Consider the following 9,318-nt stretch of genomic DNA (forward strand, 5'->3'; position numbering starts at 1 on the left):
CACAGAGAGGTTCTGCAACAATCTGAGGTGTTTGAGAAAAGTGTTAAATTAGTTTGTGCAAATGCTTGCTATTTCACTGCAGATTAACCAGCCTGTGTGCAATGTGGACATATATTCTGGAAATGGCATAAATTATCCCACTTTATTTGCCCTCTCTGTTGCTTGGTCAGACTGACCCTACTTGGAAAAACTTCAGATTGGGCCAAACAAGGGTGTTTCTGGGCTGAGAGAATGTCCCTGAAAACTCTGATTTTATATACAGGTTGGTATTTTTATGTATTCTCCATTTTCCTGAGCCATTGTTGACAAATGGAAAGTTGAAAAACATTTGCCCAAGAAGCCCCAATAAAGCGTCATGCACAACCTGCCAAGAAATGTGAGTGAATTAGCAAAGGCTGGCCCAGGGAAATGAGGAGATGGGCTGGGTACCACCCAATTCACCCCACCGCCCACTCAGAAGCTTTGATCTCATTGGCCTGTGACATGAGGACACATCTGGCTCAGGGAGATTGAGAGAGAGCTTGTTCTTGCAATACATTTTTTTATTGAGTGATGACAATGTGACAGTCACTGTACTCAGTGCACTGGGGACACTACAGTAATCCCAGACCAAGCCCCTGCTCTCTGGAGCTTAGAATCTAGTGCAAGAGGCAGATAAGTAATTATGATACAGCTCTGAAAGTATTATGTAATGGCACTTATAGCAATGGGGAGAAGTAATATCTGAGGCTTGTGAAGAATAAAGTAAGAGTTGCTGAGAAAAGGATATTCAAAGAAGTGTACATTGTTCAATTTTTATGGAGCACCAAAATGAGAGGTGAACCATGACAAATGCTGTTGGAAAGTCAGGCCAGACCAGAAGGAATCCTGTAAGCCATGCAGAATAAGCCTTGATCTCGAGGACTTTGGGGGCATTGAAATGTTTTATGCAGGAAAGTAACCTGATTAGATTTTCTTTTTAGGAAGCTCACTCTGGCTGTTGTCTGGGGATTCCATTAGAGGAGAGAAACAGGAGGCAGGGAAATCCATCATGCAGCCTTTGCAGCCGTTGCAGGCAGACCCAGGTGGCAGTGGTGAAGTGGAAAGTGGGAAAATTAAAGGGGTGCTTCTGCAGGGGAATTGGTAGGAGTTGGTGATTGAATGTGGACTTTGAGAGAGAGTGAGGACTTAGGATCATGTTCGGGGTCCTGGTTTGACCATTAGGCACATGACAGGAAGAAGTTCCCTCCTCCTATGTCAAGAGAGAGCTGTGACCTGCAGTGGAGCAGAACAGATAAAGTTTAAGGAAACTTAGGGCCAGCTTCACATCTTTACAACCTGTGCTGTCTAATGGGGCCTGTGTTCAGAAGGGCCCAGTGCATGTTCCGCTGGCCATCTTGAAATCTGTAATACATTTATCTTTGATAAATGTTTTGTAAGTGAAGACTGGTAGAACAATGGGGCACGTTCATGAGCAGAGGAGGCATTTGCGATGTGTGTGTCCTCCATTCCTTGCCACCCCATTCAGATAGAGCACTTGGGATGCCCTGTGAACACCCAATTCCAGTGGACATACCATGCATGGTGGCTCAGAGAGACTCAAGCAGGTGTAAGATAAGCATGGTCTGGAAGCTGATGGCTTTGAGTCTCAGTGAACAGAGAGATTCCCTACTCCTGTTCCCTATTAACGTGAATATGACTGAGTAAGTGGGTGCTGACCACGCTGCAAGGCTGTGCTTTCTATTCAAATAAGAGCTTATTTCAGATGCAGAAAGAAGGCAATGGTGATCTTCTTAAGAAACAGAACAACCGAGGAAGCTTCCTTAGTCCTGTTACTTCCCTGTGTCAGCCAACTACTTTTGCGAAACTGATGATATGGAAGGAAAGAAAAACATAGAGCAATGTATAGTTTCTTGTCCTCTGAGTCCTTCCTTACTTCTCATTAAATTGAAGGTAGAATTTGAAATAAAATATGGAATTTTAAGAAACAGAAAAAGTAAATGGAAAGTAGAGAATGCTGGTAGAATGCACATTTATCAAAAACACTTAAGTCTGTGCAGTGTTTCTACTTTTCTGGCAAGAATGAAATACCTATGCATGTATGAGCTACAAAATACAAATTGTGTAATTTCAGTGATTCTTTTTTTTTTTTTTTTTTTTTTTTCCCAGAAACAGGGTCTTGCTTCATTTTCCAGGCTGGAGTACAGTGGTGCAATCATAGCTCACTGAAACCTTGAACTCCTGGGCTCAAGTGAACCTTCTGCCTTAGCCTCCCAAGTAGCTAGGACTATATCTGCATGCCACCACCACCTCCGGCTAATTTTGTTTGTTTGTTTGTTTGTTTGTTGTTTTGTTTTGTTTTGGTAGAGATGGGGTCTTGCTATGTTGCCCAGGCTGGTCTTGAATTCCTGTACTCAAGCAATTCTCCTGCCTTGGCCCCCAAAGTGCTAGGATCATAGCACAGCACCCAGCCTTGAGTTAACGTTCTTATATTTGTATTTCACAGTATAAACAGTAAAATTCATGGTAATAATTTAGTTTTAATTTTTCTTTACTTAGAAGGCCACTTAATGACATTTTTAGCAAATGAAAACACTATGACAGGCCTGGCATGGTGGCTCATGCCGGTAATCCCAGCACTTTGGGAAACTGAGGCAGGTGGATCACTTGAGGCTAGGAGTTCAAGACAAGCCTAGGAAACATAGTGAAATGCTGTCTCTACTGAAAATACAAAATTAGCCAGGTGTGGTGATGCACATCTGTAATCCCAGATACTCAGGAGGCTGAGGCACAAGAATCGCTGAACCCAGGAGGCAGAGTTTGCAGTGAGCTGAGATCACACCACTGCACTCCAGCCTAGGCAACAGAGCAAGACTCTGTTTTAAGACAAACAAACCAACCCACTATGACAGTGAGAATGCAAAATAGTACAACTACTTTGGAAGACAGTTTGGCAGTTTCTTACAAAGTTAAACATAGTCTTAATGCACGATCCAGCAATCACACTCCTAGGTATTCACCTAAATGAGTAGAAAACTTATGTCCACACAAACATGTGCTACAAACGTGAATGTTTATAGCAGATTTATTCATCATTGCCAGAATTTAGAAGTAAAAAAGATGACCTTCAGCATCCATTTGTGAATGAATACACAAACTGTGGTATATCCATACAATGGAATCTTATTCAGCGATAAAAAGAAGTGAGCTATCAAAACAATGAAAATACAGGGAGGAAACTTACATGCATATTGCTTAGTGAAAGAAACCAATCTGAAATCTGTATGATTCCAACTTGATGACATTCTGGAAAAGGCAAAACCATAGAGTAAGTTATAAGATCAGTGGTTTCCCAGAGCCTGGGAATAGAGGAAAAGAAGAGAGAAACGGATAGGTGGAGCATGGGAGGTTTTTAGGGCAGTGAAACCATTCTGTAAAATACTGAAACAGTGGGCACATGACATTATGTGTTTGTCAAAACCTGTACAATGTACAGCACAAAGAGTGAACCCTGACTCAGAGGACAAGGAACTCTTATTTTCTGCTCGATGCCAAATGGTACAGCCACTTTGGAAGACAGTGTAAACAATGTAAATTGTGAATTTTAGTTAAAAATAGTGTGTCAATATTGGCTCACTCATGGTAACAAATGTACCACACCAATGCAAAAGAGGAGGGAGGTATATGGGAGCTCTATGTATTTTCTGCTCAATTTTTCTGTAAAAAATAAAGTCTATTTTTTTTAAAAAAGGGAAAAGGAACCTTCATCACGTAGTGTACTGACTTTTGGGAGTGACTCAGAGGCTGATGGTGGTGAAAGTGACAACCACTCTAGAAAGTCCTCAGAGGGACTCATGGGGCTCTTTTCCTGGGCTTGGGCCCCCTTCTTTGTCAACAGGGAGTGCTCGGGCCCCCTTCTTTGTCACCAGGGAGTGGAGTTTCAAGGCCCCAGTTGCATGCTGGCTTCTCCTTTGAGCACTGCCCAGAATTCAGGTGGTCTTTGTCAGAACTGGTGCTCAGGTGTGCTTTGTCATGAGCAGGCGCTCAGCCCCTCCTCTCTCCCCTACCTTGCCACATTTCAGAATTTAGGAATCATGATTTCCTTCCATATCTGTAAGAGATGGGGAGTGCCATTTTTCCCTGGACAATAAATAATTGTCAGCATTATCACAAAGGAGACTTTAGTATAGTCTCTGCCACACACTGGGTCACTTTGACCAAGTTGCTTCAGCTCTCTGGGACTCATTTGGCCTATGTGTAAGTGGAAGTGATGAGGAGGGAGATAAATTAGGTGATTTTCCAAGAAAAGAAACTTAATATGTAAAAAGATATGGGTAGACTGCTCTGGTTGAAGGCAGACAAAGTAGAGAGAGAGGCAGCCTGGAGTCCCGATCCACCTCTCACCTGTCCTCTTGACCCACTGATGCCCTTGAGCTCCAGAATTTCTAGAACCCCAGGGTAGCATGGAGCACAGTTTGAGAACTCCTGATCCACCCACCTCATTTTATAAACAGAAGGGCAAAGGACTTGCTCAAGGTTGTACAAGGAGTTAGTGCTCAGGATGGAATTAAGACCCAGGTCTCTGGACATCTAGTTCTGTGCTCTTTCCCCTCACTGTTTTGCCCCAGTCCTGTTGCGGCCACTTTTTGTTTATTGAGTAGGAAACACCCTCCAAGCCCAAACATGAGCTCTGCCCTCTGGGAATGGAAACAGCGGCCCACACACAAATCGTTGCCACTGCCCATGTACCCACCCAGGGTGCCAGCAATGCAATCCTGACTCTTACAGATAATGTGCATATATAACCAGCTATGAGATTCCTCAGGTTCCTAGGCCTCTGAGATCGTTCTGTCAGGGATCTGGATGAACCACTGGCTTAGAGTTTTAAGCAGCTTGAGCAATTGTCCTCTGTGCCCACATAGCACTCGGTTACGCACAGTCCTGTGTTCTTATGGCCTAATCCTTTTGGAGTATTGGTCTTAGCTCTTCAACTGAATGCTCTACTCTGTGAGAACACAGTTCCTCTATGCCTAATTTTGTGTTCTGTACACAGTGGGTGCTTAGCTAAAAGTGCTTAATCATGCTTCTTTTCAAGGTCATTCCACCCATTTCTGCTCATAAAATGGGAAGAGGAGCCACATCAAAGAGAGTTCCAGAGGCAGTCCAGCTTTTGACCTATCAGAAAGGGCAGTGCACCAACTTGCCCAGCATGGAAAAAGTGAGAAGGAACTAGGCTGGCGGCCAATGAGGGTGTACTACAAATAGCCGCTACAAGTTTGGAACATTTCCTGTGCTGAACCCTGCAGATGTGTGATCTCCGGGAATGCTAAAAACAAACTTGGATGGACTTATTCCTACTCATGGTACAGATGAGGGAACTGAGATGTAGAGAAGGGAAGTAACTTGGAAAAGGCTTTAGAACTATGATTAGAACCCAGGTCTAGCTGATGCCAAAGCCCAAGTTCATAATCTCCATATCAGGATGACCAAGGGCACTATAATTGGGGTTTTAAAAGTCCTAGGGTCACATAAAGAGCTTGTGTATCACATTTTTTGATAGCCCTGTGCCCAGTCTTTAACCTTCAGCCCACCTTGCTTTCTCTCCCCTTCCTGCAGCCTCCTAAAGAGTTTAGGACACCAGGCCAGGCGCGGTGGCTCATGCCTGTAATCCCAGCATTTTGGGAGGCTGAGGTGGGCGGATCATCTGAGGTTGGGAGTTCGAGACCTGACCAACATGGAGAAACCCCATCTCTACTAAAAATACAAAATTAACTGGGCGTGGTGGTGCATACCTGTAATCCCAGCTACTCAGGAGACTGAGGCAGGAGAATCATTTGAACCCGGGAGGCAGGGGTTGCGGTGAGCCGAGATCACGCCATTGAGCTCTAGCCTGGGCAACAAGAGCAAAACTCCATCTCAAAAAAAAAAAAAAAAGAATTTATGACACCGAATGAAAGGGCTAAAGAATGTAGAGCCAGTGAGTTTATAAACCAGGCATGTCAGCATGGCCCAGAGACCTCCATGGGTTGGGAAAGAGGGTGCTGGCTGAGACATGAACACAGGCAGAGATGGGGTAATAAATACAGAAAATCTGCATAGTTTATCCTGGGGGCCTATAAATCTGGAACATTGTGGTCTAACTGAGTAGTCCTGCTAATGCAGACATGATGAGTAAAAGCTTCTTTCAAAGTCAACTCAGGACTCTGAGAGTGTAGCAGGATGGTTACTCAGGCATCCTGGAGTAGGACAGACCTGGATTTCATTCCCAGATCCAGATCTGTAACTTATTGGTTGAGGGGCTTAGGGCAAATTACTTAAGCCTTTAAACTTTACTTTGCAATCTGTATTATGGAAATAATAATACCAACCTCAGAAGGTTGCAAATATTAAATGAGATTCTTATTGGGTGCTTAGCATTATATCTGGCATATTGTAAGCATTCAAGGAATAGTTACTATTATTATTATTATTAATGTTATTCAGGTTCAGTTTCTTATCAAGTAGGTATATATTTTTTTGATGGCCAAAGGGTTTAATAGCTCCCGTTAGGGACCCAAGTCAGCCCTTATGCTCAGACTCCAGTGCAGCAATTAGCTCTTGCTCTCTGACCCACAGCCTCTGCAGTGTTTGTGTATCTGGAGGTTTACCTGGTGGAAAGACAACGGTGTAGGTTCCATCCAAAGATAGATAGCGTGGTAGCTCAGAAGAAAAATGACCCAGATCCCAGAGCCTCTAACTTTCTTGAAAACTATTGAAACTTCCGGAATACCCAAAATCATGAAACCAGTTTTAAGGTTCTTGGTAGTCTGCAGGCAACCACAGACTCAAAATATTTGGGCTAGACTCTTCTATGGAAACAGAAATCATCTGGCTCAATCTCTTCTTTTTACAGATCAAAGCACCAAGTCCTAGAGACAGGGTGAAATTTTGACTAGACCTACAGATTATTAGAATTGCAAGGCAGCGAACAGCACCACAAAGGACTGAGAATGAGACCCAGCTAAAAGTCTCTGTGGATCTGGTGGCCTCCAATCCACACCATTTCCTGGTGACTCCAGTGCAGGATGGTCGTTCCCACTGCTGGGCGACTAGTGTGGCAGGCTCCTGCTGTGTTGCCCCATTGCTCCTACGACTGATTGGCTTGTGGCCTGCTCAACCCAGGGGATAGTGAGTTCTTTGAGGGTAGGGGACACTTTAGCAATTAGAATCCTAAAGTCACAAACATGTTTTAGCTGGAAGGAACCTTAGAAATGCCATTCTCCCATCCCTTTATTCTACAAATGGGAAGACATAGGCTCACATAGAGAAGAATCACATTTATGGTAACCAGTTTCATGGTGGCAGAGCCAACTCCAGAGCCTCGAATCCTCTGAACACTTCACCAAGCTGTGTAGTTGCATTGCACATTCTGTAGAGCCTCAATATGCTGATGACTCATCCATTTTTACCCCTAGATCTGTCCTCTACCCAGAATTCCTGACTTGCAAATCCTACTTCCTATTCAACATCTCAACTTGGATAAGTAACAAACATCCCCACATGTCCAAAATGGGGCTCAGAGAAGATTGGGCATGTGTGAGTGTGCATATGTGGTGTCAGGAGGTGGGAATAAGCACTCATCACACATTAGCTTCTCGTTGGCTAGAAACACTGTCTAGCTAATACTGGTGGTGCTAATAGATTACACAGGGCAAAAGAAGGGTTGTGTGCTCTCTGTAGCAAAAGAGAGTGGGCGGCCTCTGCCAAAGAGCAGCGTTATCATACTGGGAAAGTTTCAGAGCCAGCCCTTCCTCTTGCCCAGACATATAGCTGGCATGCACTGGCATAAGGAGGAACACACCGGGATGTCAACAGAGTGACACACACACACACGCACACTCAATGTTGGAAACTGTTGTAACTCTTGTATTATTGGTAGATTGAAACTACCATATTCAATTCCACATGATATTAAAAAACTACTTTAATCTGAAAATTTTTTAGACCAGCTATTGTCTGTTTTCACCTGAGTTCACTCCTGAGAACTTTTTTTTTTCTTACTCTGTCCCCCAGGCTGGAGTGCACTGGCGCGATCTCGGCTCACTGCAACCTCCACCGCCTGGGTTCAAGCGATTCTCCTGCCTCAGCCTCCCGAGTAGCTGGGAGTACAGGTGCATGCCACCATACCTGGTTGATTTTTGTATTTTTAGTAGAGACGGGGTTTCACCACGTTAGCCAGGATGGTCTTGAACTCCTGACCTCGTGATCCTCCCACCTCAGCCTCCCAAAGTGCTGGGATTAAAGGCATGAGTCACCGTGCCCAGCTGAGAAAAAATTTTATTATGGCTTCTATAGTGTTATTTCTTACAAGTCTGATTTTCTTTTTTCAGGACTCTACCCCGTTTGAATTGCCTTTATGAAAAAAACTGCAAAATGCCGCCCCAAGGGAGAGAATAATATAACTTATTATATAAGATTGAGCAGAGATTAAATGAATACCTACCAAATACCAATGTCTTCACTGATGCTAAGCTTCTCCCTCTTGCAAAGATAATCAACAAATTCAATTGCAGTGGAACAGTGTGAGCCCTCCAATTTGCTGTGGCAGGAAATAACACATCTGGTGTCCTCAACCACCACTCTGATTTGTTCAGATGACAACTCAACAGGAAGGGCCTCTCAAGGTGCAGTCCTTTCATCTTTAAGAGGCGAGATTGTGTTTCTCATAAGATAATCTTGCTTTCTCTAATTTCTGCAGTAGGATGTTTTATGTGCTATGGAAAAAAAAAGTAATACAATCAGGAACATATCAAGGTCATATCAAGACATACCAAGGTCATTCATACAGGCCCTCTTACCTTCAGTGGACTGGAGATGGACCATCAGTAGGTGAACTCCTCAGAAAGTCTTCATGGACTCTATTCTGTTTCCTTTTGTGGGTCCTTAGGAAATAGAGAGTGCTAGAATAACTACATTCTAAACCTCATAGAATAGAGATTAGGGATAAAACAGAGAAGGAAAAGAAGGGAAGCAGAAAAAGACCAACGTACAATTGATATCTTAGCAACAAGCAGATCACACATGTCACTATTCAGTATCTACAGTTTTCTTTCTTTTCTTTCTTTCTTTTCTTTCTTTCTTTCTTTCTTTCTTTCTTTCTTTCTTTCTTTCTTTCTTTCTTTCTTTCTTTCTTTCTTTCTTTCTTTCTTTCTTCTTTCTCTTGCTTGCTTGCTTGCTTGCTTGCTTCTTTCTTTGTCTTCTTTCTGACAGGGTCTTACTCTATTACTCAGGCTGGAGTGCAGTGGCACAACTATGGCTTACTGCAGCCTCAACCTCTGGGCTCAAGTGAGTTCAAATGGT

At 43.4% G+C, this 9,318-nt stretch overlaps 1 long non-coding RNA gene across 1 annotated transcript; it reads right to left on the bottom strand.

Annotated features, from left to right (window-relative positions):
* Nucleotides 1–5,729: 5,729 nt before the first annotated feature.
* Nucleotides 5,730–8,908, bottom strand: LOC135966618 (uncharacterized). Its single transcript, XR_010580087.1, has 3 exons — nt 8,817–8,908; nt 8,462–8,732; nt 5,730–5,894 (listed from the first exon to the last, which is right to left on the bottom strand). It is a non-coding gene; the product is annotated as an uncharacterized lncRNA (long non-coding RNA).
* Nucleotides 8,909–9,318: the final 410 nt, after the last annotated feature.

This window comes from Macaca fascicularis, chromosome 12 (genome assembly GCF_037993035.2).
Source record: "Macaca fascicularis isolate 582-1 chromosome 12, T2T-MFA8v1.1".
Lineage (NCBI taxonomy): Eukaryota > Metazoa > Chordata > Mammalia > Primates > Cercopithecidae > Macaca > Macaca fascicularis.